We start from the raw sequence: 27,693 nt of genomic DNA, 5'->3' as shown, positions 1-27,693 counted from the left end.
GCTGTATATTTTAAATAAAGCTAAATAACTCTCTGAAATGAGCACTTTGATCAAGTTAGCGGGTAGAGGACCTTTTTTTGATGGTAAATAGTCAATGATTTTTCATTTAATCATCGCATATTGTCACAATTATTGAGCTTTTTTTTTTTTTTCTTCTTTACCTTCTTGCATGAAATCCTTCAGGGCGGACCAGAGACTGAAGCGCGCCGTGTTTGATAGCAGGTGTTCCAGTTTGGAGTCAGTCACGGTGGTTTGTTTTTCGACTCTGTTAGGTTGCTGTTCCTGTGTTTTGCATGGCTGCACCCTAAGCCCCACAGTTCCACTTATCTATTCTGCTGCTGCACAGTAAACATACACACGCACGCACACCCCCCCCCCCCCCACACACACACACACACACACACACACACACACACACACACACACACACACACACACACACAAAACAAAGTCGTCCAATTTATTAACACCACCGGCTGTTTCAACGACTAAAACTGGTTGCTATTGGAAACTCTGCAGTGTACATCAGACACAAAGGAACCGGAATATTTAATCAGATATTTTATGGTAGATGTAATTAGTTGGAAAATAACACTTTTTTTTTTTTTAAAACAACAACAACTTATTTATTCTATTGAACTAATCAGTAGGTTGAAATTATCGTAACATATTGAGGTGAAGTTTTGCCAAAAAACTATTCGGTTTGAAACTAAGGCGTAGTTGGATGCTATCGGTTTTGTGACAATAGTTGACTTTCAAGTTGTTCTAATTGCAAAGCAAAATACATTGTTCCCTATTTCGCTTATTAATTTTACAGTAAACAAAACTTACTTTCAAACAGTGTGTTAATAAGTTATGTGTGCTTTATGAATTTTAAATGTGTTTATAGTAGGGATGTCCTGACCACATCTGATTTCTTCCTTAGGTCTTAATGCGGCTGGACATAGTGGGTGAATTCTCAAATGTAGTTAGGTGGGCATAAGTTTGCTTGTCACTAAATAATTCACATTTGTTTGACTTCTTGCGTCATATTTCTAACATTCGACCTCGGACAATGACGCTCAGCGAACGTTCTGACCATAATATTCACTCCTGTGGTTTGTGTGGCTTTCCAGATTTACCGGTAGTATCATTCAGCTAGCCCTGACTGTCGGCCGTGTAAGCAAAATGTTTCCACTTGTCTCTCTCTGCCCCTTTTTCCTTTAAGGGGAAGTCAACCCCAATTAATTTTTTGGGACGATTTTGTTCTATGCAGCTCCACTAGTCTAAATATGGTATTCTGGTTAATATTGTGTTAGTGGAATATGAGTTGAAATCCAGCCGACCAATCACAGCACATCTGTTTTCTGTAGCTGTGCTGTGATTGGTTGTTACCTGAGCTCTGAGCAACATTGATGTCATCTTCAGTCAATAGCAAGTGTCAAAATGGCTGCACCCTGAGATGGATAAAAACAGCTGGATTTTGCTTCACGACGCATATTCCATAAATGTAATATTAATCAGAATGTTATGTTTAACTAGTGAGGTAACATATAACATTATTGTCAAGAAATGTTTGGTTGACTTCTACTTAAATCATCTGCCGACAAGCACTAAAGCTTGTGGCCATCTGGAACACAAGCTTTGTGGACAAAGGTGCCTCTCACCACAGAGAATTCTGCATGAAACCAGCCAGGTCTGTGAAAAAAATTATTGGAACAACTTTAAGGTGAGATCAAATGACATGTTTCGTTCCAAAAGAACAAATCTTTTCAGTGAATGTGATTGAACGGATCAATTCCTGCAGTGATTCGTTCTTTTCTTAGTTCATTTGAGCTCAGCCACGCTCATGCTGTCAGTCTCGAAATGACCAAGCAGCAGCCAGCGTCAGAGTTTACTGAACATACATAAACGATTCGGTGAACAAATCTTTTGAACGGTTCTTTTTGATGAACTGATTTTAATGATTCAGTTCACTTCAAAGAACTGTCATGCCCATCACTAATGTAAAGGGTGGTTTACTGGTGGTTAGGGGTGTGAATTGCCAAGTACCTGGCGATTCGATCCGTATCACGATTCATAGGTCATGATTCGATTCAATACCGATTAATCCCGATACGAATCTTTAAGTCAATTTTTGCGATTATTTTCTCTCTCTCAAATTTAGAAAATACTCATCGATCAACTTGTACTTCTACACGGTAAGATTTGTATGAAAATGCATTTATTTATCTAAAATTTCAGGCTTAATAATAGGTTGCAATCTGCTCATGTTTGAACAGCATTGAAATGAACATTCTTCCATGCTTAAAGTGTGAACCCTAACCCTGAGTAAGACGTTTTGTTGATTATTTCCATCAACAATTGCTGTTTAAACATCGATTCGGCCGCATATTGAATCGATACGGGAATTGCGTACTGTCACATTGCGATATATTGCAGAATCGATTTTTTTAACAATCCATCTGGGGGTATATAGTACATTGGCATCGTGGGAAATAGGTCAACATTTAGAAGACCAGTGGTCACAGTTTTTCACAGTTGCAGCGCATTAGTAGTTGTGTGATGGTCAGCCGCCAGGTGCGTGAGTGTGACCGACAAAAGTAATTTGTTTAGTGTGCCATTTTCGTCTAATTAAGCCCCGTCGCTCGGTGTGCGGCAGGCCTTAGACACCCCCGGTGCCTTCAAAGCCGACACTAAATAAATATGAAGTGATGTGACATCATGGTCATTTGAACATTGACATTCTCCCAAAAGCGCAGGTCAATCAATGATTCACCGCTTTAGTTGGCGAACAGGCCATTTGTGTGCTCTCTCTCTGGGTGTCATTTATCAGCTTGTGTGTTCAAACCCAGCACTGCACACACATCCCAGCCTGGGATGTGGGAACAGTTGATGATGGATTAACAGGTGAGAACACTGAGCTTTGTCTAAAGCCAGGAGATGTGATTGTATTACGCTTGCCAGTCTGTCCAAATGTCCAGATCTTTTTTTTCTCCATTGGATGTACTGGATTGAATGATTGCTATCAAGATATCTGGCATGAATGTCGAAATATGAAATGTCGTCCATATCACCCAGCCCTAGTTTCAAGTGTTGAGTATGAAGTTCTGTCTCCATGAGTGAAAAAAAATGTGTTCCGTTTCTTTACCGGTTCTCACTTTTTTTCTTCACACCATGGGTTTTTCTTCTGCAAGTGGAAGCCACTCATCTCATTCAACCTCTTAACGTCACCAGTGGTTGTCAAGGTAACAAAAGCCTTACTTAGTAGTAGTACTGGACCAATCCCTCTAAACAAGATTGGGCAGACTTTGATAATAAAAGTAAAAAAAAAAGGGTAAAGTAATTCTTGATTGTTGGATTAATTTGATAAAAGCATGTCATGAGAATGTTACTGAGACACTTTTAACGCATAATGTGTCTCCTTTAAATGCTGACTACAGAAGATGATGTACAGAAGCAAACCTTTTCCCTACACACATTAGAGCCAAAGACGAGCTATATCAAACAATTTCTATGCATGGGGGAATTCTGAGGAACCTCTTAAGTGGAATTCTCTTCAACTTGTACTATTTTGAATTTGACTTCCATTGTGAGTGTTATTCGCCCTTGATTGCTACGTGGCTAATATCTGACTCATTTGTTCCTTCTTTTGAGATTTTTCCGTAAATGCCTCACTTTCATTTTGTTATTTCTTTCCTAAGACCTTTTGAAGTATTTTACTTGTTCGTTCCTGTGATCAGTGCCTCTTGTTGTCTTTCACGTGTTTCGATTGAGCCCGCATAAAATGATCAATGTCCTTACTCACTCGCTTCAAGTGCAGTCACTCTCCGTCCGTATGCAGGCGCTGGCTGCTCGATAACAATTATCCCACTTCATTTATATGCAATGACGGAATGACTCTGGCACAATTTGGATCGGTTGGATGCAGATGTCCTTGCATTAGTTTGATTATATGATTAAAAAGTTTAGGGGAGGGGCAGCTCATTAAGTACACATTATACACACCCTTGTCCAAAAGCCTTTTTTTTTTTAATACAAATGACACCAAGACAAATGACACAAATAAAAACTAAATCTTTTTGGTATAGGAAGTAAAAATAAAGGCTTCCATTGATGCCCGAGTGACACAAACAAACAAACTGTATGTCAACATTCTGTGACCTCATTTCAAACCCTTATGACTTTAACGAAGCTATATATATTTTTTGTCACCTCTGAGGAAATGGAAAAAGGGCCAATAAACAATTAAGCTAGTGGTGGCCTAAATGTTTTTCAGTCATGTGAAGAAAGGAATTCAATTCCAACGACTTAATTCAGAGAACAAAGCAGAAGGCAATGACTTCCTAAGTCTCCAAACAAGAACAAGGGCTGGATAGGAAAGGGAAGTCCAAGGACAGAACACAACACACACAAACAGAAGCAGACACATTAGTCTAATACTAAATAGCCAGGAAGCAATTTATATTCAAAAGCCCTTAGCTTAAATAACAGTCCAAACAGTACTGTGAGTTCTAGCCTTTCTAAAGCCCCCCCCCCCCAAAAAAAAAACATGCTGGGAAGCAGTCCAACAGAGGTCTTGAGCGATGGCGACAGAGGGGACATACTGAATGGAGGGGGTCCGTCTGCCAAGGCGACACAGAGGACGACATCAATCCTCATCTGTTTGCGTTAGTGCTCCCTTCGGCCTGAATGGACGTGAGCGTCGCTTTGCCACATCACACAGCCGCTGATGAGGCAAGCGCTGCCAAGATGGCAGCCACACACATGTCTCTATTAAAGCACTCTCAGGGCTTAGTAGATAACCAGTCAGCCCCAGTTAACCCCTTCGCTAATATTGGACACACTGAGCATTTCAATCATTTTCATTTACGGCGTACCCCCATTTTACCGCGGTTTATCGTTCGCGACCCGCTACAAACCTTCACCGTGGCTATATCAATTTAAACTTTTATGTCTTATAGTGCAACTGCAATTATGACAGCCAGTTTGCCTGCACTGCTCACTCAATGCTATTGTGCTTGTGAAAGGTAATTCAAAACATTGTAAATATAACTAAAATGTCATTAATGTTTTTATCCATGTGACTGTTGTTTAGTTTCATTGGATTGTTAACGCGAACAGTGTTTACGATAACCCTAACCCAAGTCTCCCATGGCTCCACTCAAGGTCATTCATGCTCATTGTCTTGCTCAAGTGGCGCTCGTATTGGGTTTATGTATATTAGCATCATTACAATTGTTATCCCTCTTTGTTGTTTCAATGTCATGGACACTAAAAAGAAATGTATTCAGACCCGTAAACGCACACGCATTGTTGCACACGAGCGCCAGTGTACGCCGGCACACACTTTAGCAAGAGCCATGATTTTCGATTTCCGAAGTGTCAGAGTTAATTTTTCATAAAGACAGGCCTTGAAAGTAAAGTAGGATCTTCCGTCTTTTTTTCCCTCCACTCTCCTAGAAACACTTGGCACTCATTTTCCCCTCCAGCACTCATCTTGATACAGTCCAGTGCACTAAAAGATCGTTTTTTGCAGGTTTGTACATTAGAGCTCTACTAACTAAAAAGTCGATTATTCAGCACCTAACTGTCATTTTTTTAATATAAACTACAAAAAGATGCAACTAGAGATGAAAGAGTGTACAAATATCACATCGCTATTATCATGACCAAAATAATCACAATTATTGGTATATGGCAATATGGCGAAGATAACACAGACCTGTTCTGAAAACCAGAGGTGGGGACGCCGTCAACATTGACGGAAGGTCAATCCGTCAATGACGGACGCCCATTTTGTTGACCAATCACGATTAAAAAATTGGCGGACTAAGCATTGACAGAAGTAGGTTTTCACCCGTCAATATAATCGCCAGTAACCGGGCCGGCGCAACATTAATGATGGTGGGGCTCTATTAATTATAATCATGTTAATTAGAGGCTTTGACGTTAATTATTTTCATTTTAATCAAGGAATATTTTATTTTTATTTTGATCAATGAATACATAAACAATACAACTAAAAATGCATTTTTCCATCAGGCTACAGTACTGCAGTAAATGTTTACTGTAAAACTGACTCATAAAACAAAAGATAATGACTCATTGTGTATTTTCAAATGTTCAACAAAACCATATAATTCAACTAACAATGTCTACTATTTTAATTCATATATAGTAAGATTACAAGCTAACCGAAATTAGCATAGATGTTGCGGTATTTATTACAAACGTCAAACAACTGCTACTTTGACATAAACGGAGCAACAACACATATAAACCGAGTATGCAACAGTAATCACACTCAATCATATACTATATAGTGCACAGGTGTGCCTTACACTGCCCACAATATACGTTTTTATAGTGGGCAGTCTAAGGCACACCTGTGCACTAATTATGGCGTCTAATCAGCATCTTGATATGGCCCACCTGTGAGGTGGGATGGATTACCTCGGCAAAGGAGAAGTGCTCACTATCACAGATTTAGACTGGTTTGTGAATAAAATTTGAAAGAAATGATATTGTGTATGTGGAAGAAGTTTTAGATCTTTGAGTTCATCAAAAAATGGGAGCAAAAAAATAAAATAAAATCACCTGCCATATAGCTTAAGTGCAAACGATGAACCTTGGTATAAAAAGGGGAACACTGCGCTTTTGCTGTAAATCTCTTTATAATTAGAGCTGCAAGCACATTTAGGGTGTTAAACACATTTTGGCTGTCAATGCTCAATGCATTATTGGTGTTTTCTACACAAACAGTTAATTTGGTTTCATCAACATATAAACAACATTGTGACTCCATCTGTAATGATATAATGATGAGCTTTACAGACATCAATGCAATTAAGATAGACACTATTATAACGGTGTCAAAATGACAGCCAGATGTCAGAGGGCTCGGGAACATATTGCTGCATCCTGTCACAAGGCGCCGGAGGTAATTAGGGTACCAATATTGCATTCCACATCATTACTTCTCTCAGTGACACATGTGCAACAAATTCTCACATACTTACGCCGGGGTTGAGGTTTTACGTCCTAAGCTCTTAGCTTCTGGACGCCAGCATCTACGAGAGCAAATCTCCCGAGCCTTGTGTGATTCTTTGCTGGATTTTATTTGCGCTTGTAAACTGACTGCTGGATGTCTTTTTACTGCTCAAGTGGCCCAGAATGTCCCAAAATCGGACTTTAAACACCACTGTGAGGAATAAAGAAAGACAAATCTTGAACACATGAGGATTCCCTCTGATAGTGTAAAGTCCCAAATTTGAATCCTCGGTTGAAATGTACTTGAAATGCCATTAATCCGTTCCATTACACTAAAAGCACCCCCTGTTCTTTTAGCTATGTGTTAAAACACACACAAACACACGCACGCACACACACGCACACACACAACCCCACACCCTTACACAAAATGGTGTCAAAGCACTTCTTTTATATTCATCAAGGCTTGAGCCTGTTTAACAGAAGCCCCTCCTGTCACTTCAACATAGTTCTTTGACACTGACATTGCCCAACAAGGCACCAAAGCACTACTTTTTTTATTAGATAGGGCTTTGGCACCATCTTGTGGCACCTTGGGGCGTTTCTAAAAGGGCACATAAAGTAGTCATGTTTGTAAGCGAATAACAGAACATGGGAAAATCAGTGAAAAGGTGAAATTACAAGTAACATTACAACATACTGACTGTTTGTTTAAACAACTGAATTAAAAACGGATTGGTCAAATTAACAACAACAAAAAGGTTAAATCTGAGCAATCTAGCTGGTAGGTATGTGCCCGACAGATCCTTTGGTTAAAACAACCACGCTAGAATGGTAGGTGTTTTCAACCATGATTGAGCCAACCGATACAAATTGGTCATACTGACCAAGATATTGGTTAATCTGTGTTAGAGGCTGACAAAAAGAGTACCACTGATTGTCACACCCACCTAAGTGTGGCGAAATTTGTTCTCCGTATTTGACCCATCCTCTGAGGGAGCGGTGAGCAGCCGCAGGGGCCGCGCTCAGTAATCATTTGGTGATCTAAACCCCCAATTCCAACCCATAATGCTGAGTGTCAAGCAGGGAGGAAAATGGGTCCCTTCTTTTTTGATAGTCTTTGGTATGACCCGGCCAGGGATTGAACCCACAACCTCCCAGTCTCAGGGTAGACACCCTACCACTAGCCCACTGAGCTAGTCACGCCTCGTGATCTATCTAGACACACATTTCCATTTTATTTACATCATAATTTATTGTAATCATTTATAATAATTAATAATAAATAAATACATTTAGAATACAATAAATTGATACGACAAATATATTTCTGAGTGATCTATCTAGACTTACTTTTCATTAGTTGTTTGGCTAACCAATAAAATTGGTATGCCCATAACCACCCGGAATGGTCAATGTCTGACCAATCTATTGGTTAATCAAGCCAATATAAGCTTAACCTACTAGATTGGTAGTTTTTTGTTTTTTTTTAACCAATCAATTTTTAGAGTGTAGCTAGCTAATAGAGAAAAGTAGTAGTTTTTGTCGTAGGCCACATCGTAATTACGTTTTCCCTTGTAGAGCCATAATGACTGTGAACCCATATACTGGGTTCACAGTCACATACCCAACTGTATGATCAACTGATCATACCCAACTGTATGATCGTGTCATATACTGCACACACAACAAACATTATGGATAAATAATTCTGAAATCACCCCCAAATAAAAAAATAATAATTCACAGTTTATTTAAAAAGGAGATTTTAAACAAAATACTTGAAACATGATTTCGTTTCACGGGCCCCCTTCGATGTGGTGGGCCAAAACTGGCCCCCGGGCCTCAAGTTTGACACCACTGCCGTTATTGGTATTGTTGCGAAGTTGTGACATATATGCCAGTATGCGTCTTTGCACTTTTGAGCTGTTTTTAATGTAAATATTGTAAGATTAATTTGAATTCAAATTTAGGTGTTGGGACATTAATTCGGGACTACCTATAAATATATGCACAGTTTTGGCAAGGGGGGGACTTCGCCAATCTTTGCAAGTCACAAAATCGGGAGTGTTCGCTGTATACACTATGGCATTGAGTGCCTTTTTGTGCTTGCTAGCTCTCCCAATGCGCACCAGCTCACATTTGCCATTCTCTGTGTGCAGCCCTTGTTATCGTATTCCTATGCAGGCAATTAGCATTTGATGCGCACACACACACAGACCAAAGCATGCGTGCGACAGCATGGTGTAGATCAAGTGGTTTGCTCAGCAGTGACTCCCTCTTCTTTTTACTTGTGTCTCTCCCAAACCTGAGACCCAAGATGGAAACACTTGGGTAATGTTTTTGTGATAAAGCAATGCTAGACAGAAAGTGTGTTTTGCTCATTTGTATGGACGCGGGATGCTTCTTGACATCTGTCAGTGCCAATATGATGGACGCGAGCGGGTCCAGGCTGCGGAAGCTTCCCCAGGAAAGTCAACTGCAGCCTCCTGAAAGGATGCCGTGTCACTGACAATCATCAGTCAACATTACCTCAAATAAGATGGATAGCTAGATTAGCTGTCTGGTGGTGGTCTCCCGCAAAGCCTATGATAGATTAAATGTAAGTAAACTTGTAAAAGAGATAAGAATGCCTGATTTCATCTGATCTTGGAAGCTATGCAGGTTCCAGGTGTAGTTGGTTGGATGGGAGACCAATCGGGAATTCCAGGAATTACCTAGCCTAGTCTGGATGGGAATCAGTCTATGAAACAATGCTACGAATGGTTTTCTATTGGCATTATGACACTTAGCACACCGGTGTGTGTTTGCATGGGGAATTAGCACCACCATTGTGGAGACATTATACACGGTCTTCAAGTATTTGGCTAATAAACCAAGTGAGCTTATCAATGTCAAGGAAGTGTAACGTCTTGATTCTTGAAGATCTATGTATTTAGGGGAGGAGCTAAGGTTAGCTCATTGTTGGTAGAAAGTGAGAGTGTGTCATGGCCGCCACGTGTATGGTTTTGCTTTACCAAATGGTTGATTAAAAACACAAGCTAACCAGCGACGGAAGTCGTTCTTGCTTCGTAACTGACGATAGAAAGTAGTGATCGATTCAAATGGATTGACATTACATCAAAGTAAGAGTAGGCTAATGTTAGTGGTACTCAATCCATGAATGTCTTATATGAAAATGATATTTTATGCACCATCACAAGCATTCCTCAAGTATTTTGGAACCTCTTCTGTCTCTAAGGACGGCAGAAGTCGGACACCATTTAAGCTAGGGCTAACGCTCTGTGGTGTTAATGCAAGGCTGACCGGTCAAGTCGGGGTCAGTGGCAAAATGCCCGGTGTTGTTGGCCACATTCATCCTGTGGTTCAAGAGTTCATGCTTGGTGGTGTTTATCCTATGCTATAATATCAATAAAGCACATTAGAAAGGTCTGCATTTTGTTGACGTTGCCACAATACAATCAATAAAAGACTTAAAGAGATACGATCAGCTAATAACATTATTAGCATGTCTATTTAAAATCTTGTGGCGTGTGTCAGCAATGAGGCCAGATGGTTGGCCTGTGATCCTATTATGTCTTTACTTCTCACGGTAGGAAAGGTGTTACCTTCTCACAGGCTGTACCGTGACACTAAAGATGGACACCTTAGCTTATTCTGCTCATTGACGACCCGCTCATCCATTCAGACTGAAGCACTGTACGGTACGTGTCGCAATTGTTGGTGTAGACCTATGATGTGCGAAAGATGGCATGCTTCACTTTTGCTAAGACGACTTGAGATTTAAGATCTGTTGTAATTGTGGTTTTAAGCAACCACAGAGGGAAGAATAAAAGGCAACTGTAATCAAATCGCAGGAAATTACTTTCTGCTTTTGCCTCATGCTCGCAATTTTCCAAACAGAACGTTCCAGACAATAAATACAATAATCCAAGCCTCTCGTTGTGATCTCCACACTAATGCCGAGTAAGCAAGTGAGCTTCCTGGCATCATTGATCGTGACCCACTCACAAACTCCTCAAGTGAACTTGATTGCCAGCTGCGCTCTACTCCATCCGCATATGAATGAACAGGAACTGCTATGTTTTACGGCGCCACTGAAAGGCAATACGTGCATTTAGTGTCATGCTTAAAATCACATATAAAGATCCGTTCGCTAGTTACGGCATGACAGGTGCAGACGGTTGGGGGCCTTCACTGAGCAAATGTTCAATGTGTGTGATGGCACTTCACCTAAGGAAGTGGCACTTAACTCTTTTTAAGGGAGATGAAACCATACAAATCAGGTGCGATGGGTCATTGATATGGGGTACTATAACTAAGACCTTTGCTATTGATAGGCAACGTGCTCACTCTAGGCACACTTTGACTTTAATGGGAGACAAAAAATATACCGTACTGTGATGTGTCTTGCATGTCCCACATACTATAGCAATAATCAAATGGGCAAAAACGCTGAAACACTGTATTATATTTATCAGGACTGTAAGTGGTGCTGTGACACTGCCACTGGACGCCACCAAAGCACAGGATAAGAAGCCCGTCTGATGTGAAAAAGAAGTAAAGTCAGAAGTTTGTCATACTGTATGTCTAAATATGTTGAATTTAGGGGGACATCGGATGAGCAAATGAATGCTCCATTTTCTAATTATTCTGAATTCTGAATAAGTCAAGGTCAAAATAAAGTTTTTGGCTTGGGATTGACATTTCAAGAAAGCGTGCATGGCGAAACTGGGTCCTTGATCCTGGTGCCCTTTTCGCAACCCTAATAGGATCCTGATTGTGGCCTGGGAATAAATTTCCCACTTGAAGTAAATGGAACAGTGAGGAAAATTCATTTTCACAGTGGACTGAACATTTGGGTTTGACTTCAAAAGTTTATTCTGAGGCAAGATATTAATAGCTACAGTACACTTTTATTTACACACGTCTACAGCCAAAGTGAAGGGAATTGATCTCGCTGTTAGGATATCTTTTTGGGGGGGGAGTGTAAGTTCAAGATCAATAACAGAATAAAAAATTCCCGTAGGATTACTAAAACAAATGTTATTAAAAAAATGCTGTTTGATTCCATTATATCGGACAAAACTTGGCCAGTTTTCAGAAAAGTGTTGATTGATTTGTTTGTTTTTAACTGTTTTTGTATTTTCACTTGTTCTGACATTGATTACCATGTTCAAAATACAAACCTCACAATCAAATGAGTGACATTAATAAGATATGTTGTTTTAGATGGCTAAATGTGCAAAACAATATTAGATTTCAACACAGACGTAGCTAAAGTAGCTGTGGGGGTAAGGGAAGGGTAATTGTTGTCTCAAAGTGTTGACATTACTGAGGGAGAAATGAGCGGAGATGCCTGGCTGACTTATTACTAATGTCTCTGTACAAGGCACCTATGGGAACCGCTGTGCGTGTTGGTTCAGCTTGACTAGCATTCATTTCCTATTGGAGTGAGTGATAGGACCATGTTTTCAATGGGAGGCCATTTGGGTCTGGCTGCAAGAATCTTAGAATGACAATTTCACAACCTATTAGGACTCCAGTTCAATGGGTTCAGAGTTTATATTGTGTGTTAAAAAGGTGTTATTAGGCCCAAGGACCAGTGCCAAGGCACTCTTGAAATCATTGTGTTTTGTTATGATTGTATTTTGGGGTGGATCATGGAGTCATTGTGTTGTTATGATCCTGTATTTGTCCCTTGTTAAGTTGTGAAGATGTTGTCAGTTGCTATGCAGTTGCTATGTCCTTTATGAAGATTATGTTGCTGTCAGTTACTATGGCCGTGTATTAGTCACTCTTATTTTGTCAGGTCACTCTTATTTTGTAGTTGCTATGGCCATTATGATGATTGTGTTGTCAGTTGATATGCAGTTACTATAATCACTCTTATTTTGTAGTTGATATGCAGTTGCTATGTCCCTTATGATGATGATCTTCTCAGTTGCTATGCAGTTGTTATGGTCCTGTATTAGTCACTCTTTTTTTGTCTAGTCACTCAAATTGTTGTTTATATGCAGTTGCTATGTCCCTTATGATGATGATGTTGTCAGTTGCTATGTAGTTGTTATGGTCCTGTATTGGTCACTCTTTTTTGTCTAGTCACTCTAATTGTAGTTGATATGCAGTTGCTATGTCCCTTATGATGATGATCTTGTCAGTTGCTATGTAGTTGTTATGGTCCTGTATTAGTCACTCTTTTTGTCTAGTCACTCTAATTGTAGTTGATATGCAGTTGCTATGTCCCTTATGATGATGATGATGATGATGATGATGATGTTGTCAGTTGCTATGCAGTTGTTATGGTCCTGTATTAGTCACTCTTATTTTGTCTAGTCACTCTTATTTTGTAGTTGCTATGTGGTTGCTATGGCCCTGTATTAATCACTCTTATTTTGTAGTTGATATGCAGTTGCTCTGTTACTTATGATGATGATCTTGTCAGTTGCTATGCAGTTGTTATGGTCCTGTATTAGTCACTCTTTTTTGTCTAGTCACTCTAATTGTAGTTGATATGCAGTTGCTATGGTCCTGTATTAGTCACTCTTATTTTGTCCAGTCACTCTTATTTTGTAGTTGATATCCAGTATATGTCCTTTATTATGATGATATTGTCAGTTGCACATTTACTATGGTCCCATATTAGTCAGTCTTACTTGGCCCTTATTTTGTCATATAGAATTGTGCCTTGCCCTAGCGGGTGTTACCGAGTGACACTTTTGTCAGTACAACAAGGTTTCCTCTTAATATGTTGACGTTTCTTATCCTGACTCTTCCATGCCAAGCTTTCTTCCATGCAAGCTTTTCTTCCTTATGTTCGAGGTTGCTACCAGCGTCACTCAAGATACTCAGTCAAGGTTTCTCCGTCAAGTGTTTTCTTCAACACCATCTGAATCCAGCCCTGCTCTCAGTTCTTACTTGACATTTTGTATATAAAGAGTGTGCTGTGTCTTGTCTGCAGTGGGTCCTAACTCTGCATCTCACGTGACAGCGTTTATTATTATTCCAGCAAATGAATATAAGCCCTTTTTGGACCTCAACATAGACAAAAAAGTGCGTGCATTCTGTTGAAAAGCTATTGTAGCCTATGTATTTTTGTGATAGCCTACCCAATGCAATCCAGCAAAAATTTACTCGATAGTGCTCCCTGGAATTTTTATTATTTTTAAATTAGCCCCTGACACCTGTTTGACAGATCAACACAAAATTGTGTGGGCATATCTGTGTGCTCAGGATGCATGAAAAAGTCGAAAAATTTAACGGAAGTCTGCCATTTTGGTTTGAAGCAGTCCTTTTGGGTAAATTCCAAGTCTTGCCCAAATGAGTTTTGATGGTGTCCCAGACAGCCACACATAAATGTGTTATTTTTTCTTCAGCATTTAATGTGAAATCAAAGTTTGATAATCATTTTGAGGATTTACCATTATATGGACGAATGCACACATGTTACGATGGCTACACTTAGAAATAGGGTTACAGTAGTTGTCCATTCTATAATAATAATAATGCATCAGATTTATATTGTGCTTTTCTAGACACTCAAACATTCACACTGTGGTGGCAGTAAGCTACTTAAGTAGCGACAGCTGCCCTGGGGCAGGCTGACGGAAGCGTGGCTGCCATTGTGCGCCTTCGACCACTGCACAACATTCGCACCTTCCATACACCAGTGTGAGTAGCACTGGAGGCAATGTGGGTGAAATGCCTTGCCCAAGGGCACATGACTTGGGGAGAGCGTGGAGCCGAACAGCCGACCTTCTGGTTACTGAATGATCGTCTCTACACCCTGAGCCACGGTCACCACTATCATCAAGGTCATATCAACAACCTTGTGTGTCATTGGGCTTCCGATTACAAGTCAAAATAAGTTAACGGTTTCTGTGTTAAAAGTCAAAGAATGCTTTTCACCTTCGTTACTATTTTACTGGTTGGCATACTATTACTGATTGCCTCATAAAGGTGTAGATGGCAAAAAAGCCCAATAAAGATTAAGCCCGAGTGAGTGGGTGTCTTGTCTTGTCTCATTCGTCGTTCTCCTTCAGATTTTTGTATCGGCTTTGGCTTTAGGGAATATATTTGGAAGTTTAGTTGAGCAAGTTTTTACTTGTGTATTAACTTCGCTCGTGAAAGATTCGATTTTTGTGTCGTCTGCATGCGCTTGGCTGGGTTTTCTCCAAGTACTACGGATTCTTCCCACATTCACAATCATGCAACTTATGTTCATGGAGACTTTAAATACGCTACTCCATATGTGCAAATGGTTATTTGTCTATACGACCTCTGTGATTTGCTGGGGACCAGTGCAGGGTATATTGAGTCTCTTGTCCAAAGTCATCTAGGATAGGCCCCAATTTACCCGCAACCTCAGTAAGCACAAACACTACAGAAAATGGGAGTATGGAAGATGCAATGGCCGTTATTCTATTGTGTAAGCCGATGGGATATGGTGGAGAGAGAGGTATGCAGATGATGGACGCTCGTGCATAATGACTCTGGCCGCTCGTGCATAATGACTCTGGCCGCTGGTCAAGAAAATGACAATGCTTTGGATTAGAACTGGAAAAGCAGACAGGTTCTATTATCCACCGCAGAGCGACACTTTGGTGTCGTAGGGCAGCCCGCCAAATAATTTAGCACACGAGCAACTGTTCAAGAATGATGAGCTCATTTCATAGGATTCAAATATCTGAAAAGTGTGAAATGAGATCGATCACCGCGGTACCGTGTTGGCATCGCATTTTCTGTCAACAATGCACCCAACAGTTACGATGCGAATTTCACTTTGATACTAACATACTGTCCTTGTTTTTAGGCCAGGTCAGCCTCAGGTTTCCGTCTATTGTTAAGAGTGCGTTGGCCTCATTACATCACCCCGAAGATGTGAACACGTTTATGCTGTAAACATCTGGCTCAGTGGCTGCTTCGTCTCCATTGCAAAGTCAGTGCTTTTTATTCAGGCCTCATTGCAAGCTGTCTGCCTATACAAATGGGTTGCGCTTTGCTTTCTCTCTCTCATTACACAGTCACTTTTATCTGCGCGGCCACTTTTTTTTCCCATAGACCCTTTGTAGCATTTATTTCTCATGAGAGGGGAATCTGATTTTCCTCTGCTGGCTCCTAGGCTGAAGGAGGGCAATTTCAAATGCAGCACATGCACATATTTAGTCATTCATTTGGGCCTGCATACAAATGTATACACAAAGGCAACTTATCCATCCCTCTAAATCTTGGAGTTTGATGTCATTATTGGTGCTGTAAAGAAGTGATCACATCATATTCATGCCTTTTCTAGAGGTTGTCGAACCGACTTCTCAAATCAATCAAATTAAATCATTGTCTGATTTTTGTCTTCACCAATGTATTAAAAGTTGGTCGAACTGCTTTCTCTATCCGAGCTGCTACCGAGTGGAATCTCACTCCTGTTCACATCAGAAATCTACACGCATACATTACATTTAAGCTTAAACTTAAAAAATGGTTAATTGATAATCAGAAATGTCAACACTAATGCTTTTTGTATTTGTTTATCCCTGGTTGGTTTTAATGTACATTTTAGTAAATGTGTTGCTTTTGTTATTAGAAGGTAATTTTAACATTTTAATAGTATTTTTGTGACTGTATTTTTATTGTTGTGTATTTTATTATTTTATTTTACTAGGGTGTTATTTATGATCTGTCTTGGGACTGCAGATGAAAAATAGTCTTTTGGCTAATTCTGGCATATTTACTGAAATGTTTATTAATATGTACTCCGAAACTTTCAACACCAAGTAACGTCTCAAAAAAGGACTACCAATAAATACAAGTGAAATAACGTAGCGTAGTAGGCTTAAGTATTCTCCCAAAATAAGACAGGTATAATAAGAAGATAAGGTTTTATTAAGTATTTTGTAATCCACTGTAACATTAGGAACAAATCCAATTAAAATGTATTGCACATTAAAGAAACATGAAAAATCTAAATTGGACTTATAATAGATGTTCAAGAACAAAAAACTCAAATATGAAATGCAAATGTGTAATACTGAAAAGTGATTATTTTGTGTATCGCTAGAAGGCCCGCTTATCACTTAACTTCCACACTTAACTCATTCACTCTCAGTGAATGCCCCCCCCCCCCCTGCTCCCGGCTGTTTTACTGGATTTTGACTGATTTTGCAAAGCCCACAGAATATTGTGTTCTATTGCTACAAAAACATGGAACCTACCAAAAGAAAGATTAGAGTCTCTTCTTTCATCAGGAAAAAACAGTATTTCTATCTGTTCCCGTTTTGCAGCAATTAGCATTAGAATATAGCTAAGTTTCATCATTATTCACAAATCTGTATAGAACTGTGGGTAAATCAGCTTTTTTCAACATGGCCCTGGTTGATCTTTTTTGCTCTGCTGCCACCTGCTGGGCGTTTGTGTAATAACTACCATTTCCTCAACTGTTCTCTGCAGTTGAGAGGCTGCATCAAAGCCTTCTGTATTCTCTAGCATAAAAAAAATAAATAATAATAATAATAAAAAAATAAATAAATAAATAAATATATATATATATATATATAACTATGTCTTTGGGACACTTAAAACTTAAAATAGAATGTATTTATACGTTTTGGGGAACAATGAGTCACTGTATTGCAATACTATGATAATGTCAGTTCCATAAATATTGGGACATCAACAATATTCCCACCTTTTTGGCTCTAAACACTTTCACAGAAGATGTGAAATAAAATAAACAAGACGCGAGTTAAATGCAGACTTGCAGCTTTAATTTGAGGGTATTTGCATCCAAATCAGGTGAATGATGCATTGGTGGGCATTTATGGCTGCCAATGGAATTGGATTGCTTGTATTTTTTGATGATGAGACTGTTGATAAAAGCAGCAGAATGAATTCTGACATGTTTAGGGCAGTCTGATTATCTGCTCATAATCAGCCTAATACTTCAAAACTCATTGGATGGTGTTTGACAGTGCAGATAGACAATGACTCAACATGTAACGTGAAAGCAACCAGTTTTTTTCCCCAAAGGTGTATTCAAGGATCTTCTCGAAACGTAGAAGCCAAATGTCTGTTTGTCATTTATTTTATTTATTTTATGTGCATGCGGAAGACCATCTTACCAGCTCTCCTGCTCATCCGGGGAAACGCCTACACTGTAAAAATGGGGAGTGATGTTTACTTGAAAAAATCTAGTAAATGTTGATGCACTTGTAACAATCCGCAGTGTGGCACTGTGCCACGGGGTGGCGCCTCTTTTTGCGTGTATGTGCAGCGCTTTTTTGTTTAAGCCGTCAATGTATTTGACGCCGTGGACAAACTAAACATGTATGATTATTGTGACGCGTGGTAGCGCTGAAAAGCCCACTGCTTTTGTGTCCCTTTTAAAAAAAAAGTAAGCCTGTGGACTTCCAGATCTTCTGTTCTCCATTTTTGCTATCCCGCTGCGCCGTTCACACTCAGAAATTCTAAGTACATTTTAACTAGAATTTCTGAAGTGGAAAAACTTTACTATAGTAATTTCTGGACTACAAGCCGCTACTTTTTTCACTTGAGTTTCACCCTGCGGCTAATACAAAGGTGCGGCTTATCCATCAGATCACAATGGGGCGCCCTTTAAAGGAAGCGCAAGAGCGTCAGGCAGAGCAAAACAAACCAAGTGAGCCCAAATATAGTAGGAGAGACAGAACGAGAGCGAGCCTTCATTATAGAAAAGAAAGTAGCGGGAACCCGGTGCGGTAACATTAAAACACCTGCGGCTTACAGTCGGGTGCGGCTTATATGTGTAACAAACTCGAGTATTCCCCTAATTTAGCTAGCGCAGTTTATAGTCAGGTGCGCCTTGTAGTCCAGAAATTATTGTAGATTTTTTTCTAGTAAATCCCGACATTTGATGTCGGGAACATGCAAGCTCCTCTTCATCTTCATCATCATCAGTCTCTGCAACTGGCTTCACCTTATAGACAGATGTTCTCTTGCGGTTCTCAGCCATTTTTAAAGTATGTGGTGAGATCAGTGGAACGACAACGATGAATGGCTGACTCCGAAGCTCAGCGGCTACATGCTACAAACACTCAAAGTGCGCATGCAAAGCTAGGAGCGAGCACGCACAACATCGTTACGGCAGATTGATTGACAGGATCGAGAACCAATTGTTAAGATGATCCACCTGGTATATGCACTGAAAAAAGATCCTGGGACATTACATCAATTACTTGACCTGAATCCGATTGAGCATGCATTTGACTTGCTGCAGACAAAACTGAAGGGAAAATGCCTCCAAGCAAGAACTGAAGACGGTTTCAAGGTGTCCATGTATATCATAGCAGGATCCATGAAAAAGTTTCAAGGACCCTTGCTTGATATTAAACAGGAAGTGAACAATTTTGCTTTGAAACCGTCAACTCCTACTAGGGCATTTACGCAATGAGCCCCAACTAGTGTATCCTCAATGCTAAATTGCAAAGCCAATGACATCTAATGTAGGCAGAGCTTTGAGTCAAAGTTTGCCGATCACTTTGACAATCCTCCATGAATAGCGGGTGTGAAGGCTCCTTTATCTCTTCTCCCGGCGTTAATACAGGCATTGTAGTTGGAGGCCTTGTTATCTTTCAACTGAGGTGGTTACATTTGCAGAGAAGTGACAATAAAGAATGGACAACAATAAGGCACGGTGGCAGCGGCAGTCGCAGATGCGTAATCGAAAAGTACATTTATAAAGGCTTTGTGTCCCTGCGTAACAATATTTCTGCTCCATTGGCGCAAATGGCGTTTCCTTTATAATGTTAGAGCCCATGAAATGTGACAGTGTAGTGCACTCCAGCCCCCCTCTTTGTAGGTGCCCTCGTCTCATCTTGTCGCGCGGCTTCTTAGTCCACGTCACCGTTGGCTCTCGGAGGCACATTTGATAATAAAGTTATTTTTAAGGGAGAACATTTCCCAAAATATCATAAAGCATCCACTGCTGCTTTGGGCTTTATATGCCAGTATGTCCATTTTGGTGTAATAGCCAATACATCAACGTGTGTGTGTGTGTGTGTGTGTGGGTGTGTGTGTGTGCATGTGTGATGTAGAGAAAGAGAACTTGTGTGAAATCTGCATTTATTGACAAATGTGTGAATGTTGTAGCCTGTGTAACGGTGCTTATCTTATCATTGCACCAGCAGTGGTATAAAAATGATTTGCTCACAGGATAGACTGTACAGGCAGAAGTATTGGGACACCTACCCATTCCAACCCCCCCCAAAAAAAGCCCCCCAAAAAAACACATTATATTGTATATGACAACACATGAACATTTTTTTTTTTTAGATATGAGCTGTATTTGACAGAATAAACAATGAAAATGAGATCACAGTGCCAAAGGGCTTGCAAAACGTCACATGACCAAACGCAGAAAACAGGTGAGCCGTGATTGGTTGTTTCCTGATCCCGACAGCAATTATATGGGTGCAAGGGTCCAGATTTATCAGGATTTTGTGCAACTGCAATCTTTCATTAAGTCTTCACCTATTTAATTAATTTGTCCAGTACCACCAGCGCATATCCTCATGAGGGTTGTGGGTAGCAGCTGCTGATTTTGAGCGAGAGGCGACCGAGCCGTAGTTTGGACACCCTTCATCAATACAAAGATATAAACATGAATATTTTTAAATGTATACGCAATGACGTCTCTGAGGCTCGATGGTGTAGTGAGTGTCTGTAGTTTACATCAGCCCACATCTGGGCCCTTGACAAGCACACTGCTGCAAATGGCGGCAACAATTATCCTGCCGGTGTTTCGAAATAGAACCACTGAAAACATCCCGGCCTTCTCAGGTGTTCCCAGCTGCTGCTTTTTTTTTTTTTTTTAACTAGCTAAACCGGCACAGGCTTGCTATTGATGTCAGTCCAAGGAGAGTTTGTCCTAGAAAAGGAAATTTCTCTCACTTAATTTAGTGGAGGATCCTGCCGAGGGTGTAGAGCTGGTCCAATGTTCCACGGCCGGGACGAAAACCACACTGCTCCGAGATTCGACTTCCCGACGGACCCTCCTCTCCAGCACCCCTGAATAGACCTTACCTGGGAGGCTGATGAGTGTGATCCCTCTATAGTTGGAACACACCCTCTAGTCCCCCTTCTTAAAAAGGGAGACCACCACCCCAGTCTGCCAATCCAGAGGCACTGTCCACGATGTCCACGTGATGCTGTAGAGGCTTGCCAACCACGACAGCCCCACAACATCCAGAAGAAATCCGGGCGGATCTCATTCCAACCACCTCAGTGACTTCGACCCCAGAGATAGATAATAACAACAGCTTTTAATAATTCAGAAGACAATGATTTCACAATTTAGCACATTTTCAATGATTTGATTTTTAAAATGGCGATTAATCAAATTAATTAGTTTTATTGCTCAGCCCTAGTCTGTAGTAATCTGCACACATTAATACATCTGAATGTAATATATATATTATATATATATATATATATATATATATTTTTTTAAGTTTTTGTCATGTCATCAATATTGATTCTGAACTTCTCCAGATGATGTGTATTGCACATTCACATGGTGTTATATTGTATTTTCTTATGGTATGGAGGGTTTCTGTGATTGGGTGGTGAAAGTGGTAGTCTTAAGCGAAGTATTAAGTCCGGTAAATCCCCACCGAAGGCCCAGCCAGGTACCAAAATACCTGGCCTGCATCATATTCCAATGTCCCTCTGTATTGTGTTCTCCTTGCACAAATGACCGATCAATAGTCCTAAAATGCCAGGAGTTGATGACTTAGCAGACGCTTATGTCACCATTTAAGAGAGATCAGCAGAGCTGATCTTGATGTGATAATGACTAGCGTACCTTCGTCTAATCCGTATGCTGTGCTAATTAATGACAAAAGTCCTTTTATTGTTACCGTTCTTCTTATTAGGGCGGTCATCTCCCTGCTGCAAACTACGGTAATTATTTTCCTCAGTTTTGCGCGGATGCTAACATAAAGACAGAATACCATGTGCTGTTTTAAGGCCGCAACAGAGCAAACAGCGTAAAATATTTACACGCGGGGAGGTTTGCACATCATAGCGCCAAAACTTGTAATTGGAGCCAGATGTAATGAATAGAAATAGACGTCCAAAATCCTCCTCTGTTACAAGTTTGGCGTCCACCAGTGTCTGGTGTGTCCTTGTTCTCATTGTGATTGATCAGCTGCATCTTCAGCCATAATTTGATCAGAGATTTTATCATGATTTATCTTTTCATCTAATTAATTTCTCATCACTTCTGTGGCTCTGAGAGCCCCGAGAGGGATTTGTCAGGAGTTTGTGCGGGGCCTCTTGTTGAATCAGCTTCTATTATCTGACAGATGAGGAAGACCACTTATGCAATCAGAGCAAGACGCGTTAAAAAACAACAACAATTAAAACCAGTATAGCTCGAATGGAAATGAAGGCTGCTGCAGCGAAGTGGAGACTGTGGAGTTAAAAGGCTGCGTCAAGAGCAGGGTTATTATAGTTTTGGAATTTTCATTTGAGTTATTTTTTATTTCATTGTGTGTTTTGTTTTTTAAATTTAGTTTTAATTCGTTTTCAGGGAGACTCTGTTAGTTTTTATTAGTTTTAGTTAGTTTAAAAATGCTTAGTTTTAAGTTTGGTTTTAGGTAATTTCAGCATTAGTTTTTGTTAAAAAAAAAGTGTATTACTTGTGTGCAATATTTAATAAACACCATGGTAAAATGAACAAAATTACGCATTTCTTACCTAGTGTTGCATTTGGGTTAAATGAAAAAGCAGTTGAGCTGAGCCATTGGAGCCGAAAGTCAAGCACGCAAAATTGTCGCCTCGGAGAAGGTGCTTTTCTATTGGCTGCTGCTAGATGACATCACTTCTGTCTGACAGACACACTTTCAAACGTCCGGATAATATCAAAATAAATATAAAAAATAATAATATTTAATAAATATACACATTTAAAACCAATCAAATTAATTTTCAAAGACTGGACAAAGGACAATTTGGCTATAATTATAGTTAGTTTTATCCATCTATCCATTTTCTTAACCGCTTAGTCCTCACAAGGGTCACTGGAGCCTATCCCAGCTGGCTTCAGGCAGTAGGCGGGGTACACCCTGAACTGGTTGCCAGCCAATCGCAGGGCACACAGAGACGAACAACCACACCTATGGACGATTTGGAGTGTTCAATTAACCTGCCATGCATGTCTTTGGAATGTGGGAGGAAACTGGAGAAAACCCACGCAAGCACGGGGAGAACATGCAAACTCCACCCAGGAAGTCCAAAGCCCAGACTCAATCCCACGTCCTCTGCACTGGGAGGCGGACGTGCTAACCAGTCATCCACCGTGCCACCTAGTTAGTTTTAGTTAAATGTAAAATGTATTTTCAATTAGTTTTCTTTTTTCTTTTTTTCTTTTTACATTTTTTCAAATGTATTTCATTAATGAATTTTTGTTTTAGTTTTTCTGTTAGTTTTCGTCAACTAAAATAACCTTGGTCAAGAGCTAAGGCACAGAAAGTGGGTTGTGTTTATTGTCTTCATTTTAAAACGCATATCCTCAAAAGTTACAATGATATCATTGACTATCTATTTAATATCCTTGATATCCAACTTGAGGCCCATGTGCTAGTGGAACAAATTTGACATTCTTGTAGCTTGTCCAGTTAAAAAGTCAGGGCATAATTTGCATCTGATCATTATCAGTACTTTTTTTTCATTCTTGCCTGAGCATAGGGAAATAATTGCAGAACACAGAATGTGCTCTTTTGTTTTTGAAATGCTGAGCTCAGATTGTAGCCCGATTTGGACCCGGCAAATGGTCACTGATAAGTGGCCGATTTTTGGAGTTATGAGTTGCGTTCTCACTTCGTGTAGTGTGAATAACGCCAATCTGCCAAGTCTGGCGTGTCAACATTTTTTGGTGGCTCCATAATGTACTAGACATTGACCAATAATGCGATTCTCTGACCGGTGCACTCTGACCTCTCTTTTCTGCCCGTGGGAGCGTATGCCATGTGTAGTCGACCCCGCGGACCCACACTTGTGTCCTGTGATCCTCGACCTCTGCCGTGGGAACGTGCCCACACTCTCAACTGTCGTGAAATAATGACCAGAAAAAAAAGTAATGCAGCTTGAGCTGGGCCTTAGACAGAGTGTAAAGGGGGTAAAAAAATGCTCGTTTATGAGCAGCACAGTGGAATGTTTGCCTCACAGTTCTAAGGTTCTAGGTTTGAATATTGATGCAGACTTACAGGTGCATGAACAGCAAAAGTGGTGCACAGCATTATGGGGAACAAAACATCAAACTTATGAAACACACATACAGGGCTGTGCGTTATAAACGGCACATTCAATAGATTGTTTGAATTTGCCTAAAGGTAGAGATTTTAAACCCTTCTGGCCAATCACAGTAACGCATGCTGCGTATGTCTTATTATGTAAATTCAGCCCGGCATTTGGTATGTGTGTACCCTGCATTAATTGGCTGGCAGGTTTATTAACTTCTCTCCCGAGAGACCCATTGATTATTAATTCTCATGCTGCATCAAAGAGCCAGCTGTCACTCAATAGATCAATAGATAGTACTGTACATCTGCACACACAGTAGGAATGGATTTACAGTTTATTCATGAACCACAAATGCATTTCTTCCACTTGGGTGTATGCGTTTGACTTTCTTTCTTTCTTTTCGCTTGCCATTTACCGTCCCCCGTAGCTTCACATATGCCAGTCGTGTGTGTGAATCGGATAGAAAATGTGGATTTGGTGCGGCGCTTCAGTTACTGTATTGAGTATTGATTTCAAAAGCTTTTAGCGCGTGGCTAATTTTCCATATGCGGTGTGTGTGCCACATGTGGCCCCCGGTTTTCGGATTGGGACAATCTTTGCGCCAATTATATATGTTTGTCTGTGTGTGTATGTGTGTGAGTCTTAAGTGTATGCATGCATTTATACACAAGGCAGCGGATTTTCAGGTCTAATTGCACTGTAAAATCTTGTGGGATTTCACCTTGTGAGCATCTGAAGGGTGAATTACGCAAGTGTTTTGCTTTTTGTTTGGCTTTTTTTTTTCTCATTTTGGTGGGGTAAACCACAAACAAGTGTTATGATAACCAGAGAGCCAGAAATGGAAATAGCTGGCTTCACAGTAATATAAGCAGTAAAGTTAAATGTTTACGTGATGCTAACATGAAACATAAATGGCCAAAAACTAGCATGACACGGGCCGGAGAAGCTTACCAAGAAATGGCAATTTTTTGCCATCCGTTGCTCTCCATTAAGTGTCTGCCAGTACTTTGTTAGTGTTGGCCGACAAATTGCTTAAAATCCTAATGGAGCTGGCTTTTTCCACTTCACTGTTTCTCCCTCACTTAGTGAAACTGCACATCTGGAAATAGAAGTCATCTTAAAACAATTAAGATGACTCATTTCATTTATTGCACTCACACTCAAGCAAATAAAAAAATAAAATAAGTATAAAAAAAAAGAAGTCAACATAGTCTCTAAACTTTGTGGCGTAGTAAAGCTAACATTGCCAACTAGGGTACTAGTCTGTATAACTCACATTGTATAGTACATCGATTCGCATCAGTGGTTATCCGGCGCAATGAGTGAATTAGTTATTAATTATTATATGCCTACAGTAATTGTTACTACAACTACAGCATGTAGTAGCTAACTATGCCTACACTCTGAAAATGCGTTGATGCCACTATTTATAGAACAGCTCGGTGTTATTTCAATTCCAAAGTCAGGAGTTGATCCCGCAGACAAGCCTGCCGTCCGTCTGTCGGTGTCGGTACCAGATGTGATCGGGCTGCCAGATCGTATCGGGGGTTGTCTGACGAACACGTCACGCTAGAGGATTGGCTGGAAATGATCCAGTTGACGAACTTGACGTCAAACATTGGAAAGAAAATATTAAAGATGTAATTTAAATAACAAAATGTATAGAATTAAATAGTAAAATTGCAAATAAACCTAAGAAAATAGATTGAATAAATGATGAATACACAAATTAATTGCCTGAGATGTGACAAATATTGTCAGTTTAGATTGTTGTTGTTGTGTACCTATTATCAATAAGACTGTTTTTGTGATGTATTGTTATTTGTGAACAGTTAATATAGAAACAAAACCAGAGCGAACACATCTGAATTGCACATTTTGCTAGCGCTGTACTGACGTCACCGAAAAATCCAATTTTATTATTTCTTCAATCTTAAAGAATCCTTCTTTTATATTATTAGGTTTATTTAATATTTTTTTCAATTTTAGTCCATACATTATGTTGTTTAAATAACATCTTTAATATTTCCTTTCCAATGTTTTGACGTCAACCGTCAATTTTTTTCCCATATAACTTTATTGAACAATTGCAAACGGACAATTTCCAGCCAATCCTGTAGCGTGACGTCATCTGTAAGCGACCCCGATACAATCGGGCAGCCCGATCACATCTGTTACCGACATCGGCTGAGGAGCTGTGTTACCCAGCTAGCTTGCAAGCCATGTTTTATTTTCATCATTCAAATTTATCAAGATTCTCTAACAATGTTCTTCTAAACACTGTGTCAAATTTGAAATACATATTTATTTTCATTAGGGACTTTAACAAAGCATTACATTGGAGCCTTACCTTATAGTGATGACATTTAAAATCTTGATTAGTTGGGTATACAGTTTAACGGTGACATTCATAGACTGCCCATTGCTTTATTATGTTGCACCCCTGTGGACAACTTGGTAACGAGTACAAGTATTAATATTCAACATATTCTACTCAAACGGTCTGCGCCATTCATCAAGCGAGCACCATTGAACGATATTTCAAGCTGAGCACATCTGGGGAGCCATAAACCGGCAATTTACAATAAACAAAATAAGCCGCGCTATATCCACATTGTCCCTTGATGTTTAATGCCTCTCCGCCTGTCTAATCAATTACCAAATTAACTCTCAGGGGGAAAGGATATAGCACAAAAAAAGTGGGAGTGTGTGAAGAGAAAAATGTGTCCCTGAAGGGTTGAGGGTTGGCGAATAGCCGTGACATTTGCTTTACAAAGGTGTGGAGGAGCATGAAGCGCACTGTTGTGCATTATCACAATTACTCCAGCGTTTAAAGCTCTGTGGTAGGTTACTCGTGAGCGACTGACACTTTCCCTACGTGCGAAGCCTTTCCCCTCCACCTGAACATCAGAGGTTGTGACTCTGACTCTCTGGCATACATTGAACTGGATCTGAGCTCGCGCAGCTTTGTGTGCCTCTAAATTATTCACTTTGTTTTAGCTGTGCCGGCGTGCAAAAGATGGGGTGAGACGGAGGTGCGCTGAGTGATCCGAGCTAACGGGAGGTGAGGCGCTTGTTGCTCACTGAGGCATGGAAGATAATCTTGTTATTCCGCTCTCCAATTGCTTAATTTCCCAGGAAGAGCGAATAATACAGTGGATCTGCATCCACAATTGATTATAGAAAGATTATTGATTATTGTGTACACAGAACACGGGTGACGGGTCGCATTTTTATTTAGATCAACTTTAAATTTGACCAGATTTCCCCAGTACCTGTGATCTCAACATGGGCCAATAATTGTATCCGATTATCCATCCATTCATCCTTCCAATGATGGGTTGTTTTTTGAGGGTTGTCTTTTATATCTTAAAAATCTAAATTACAGAACAAGATTTGGTGCAGAGGTTATGTTCGAGAACCTTGCCGAAAAATCCACAAAGTAGT

The 27,693-nt window shown here is 40.0% G+C and overlaps 1 protein-coding gene across 7 annotated transcripts in view; it reads left to right on the top strand.

Annotated features, from left to right (window-relative positions):
* The first annotated feature begins 10,575 nt into the window (after positions 1-10,575).
* The window catches only part of shank3a (SH3 and multiple ankyrin repeat domains 3a), a 167,960-nt gene continuing 150,842 nt past the window's right edge, over positions 10,576-27,693 (top strand). For 6 of the 7 annotated variants that reach the window (XR_015094695.1, XM_086074694.1, XM_086074695.1 and 3 more), the window contains exon 1: positions 10,610-10,676. The gene's annotated coding sequence lies outside the window, so the exon portion shown is untranslated. Of the gene's footprint in view, positions 10,677-27,693 lie in introns of all 7 variants that reach the window. The other variant, XM_086074696.1, reaches the window with a different exon arrangement.

Source organism: Leptonotus elevatus, chromosome 4 (genome assembly GCF_054856555.1).
Source record: "Leptonotus elevatus isolate MCC_2025b chromosome 4, RoL_Lele_1.0, whole genome shotgun sequence".
In the NCBI taxonomy this organism is placed as follows: domain Eukaryota; kingdom Metazoa; phylum Chordata; class Actinopteri; order Syngnathiformes; family Syngnathidae; genus Leptonotus; species Leptonotus elevatus.
The sequence above is the reverse complement of the archived record's forward strand: the minus strand, read 5'-3'. Positions and strand labels throughout refer to the sequence as shown.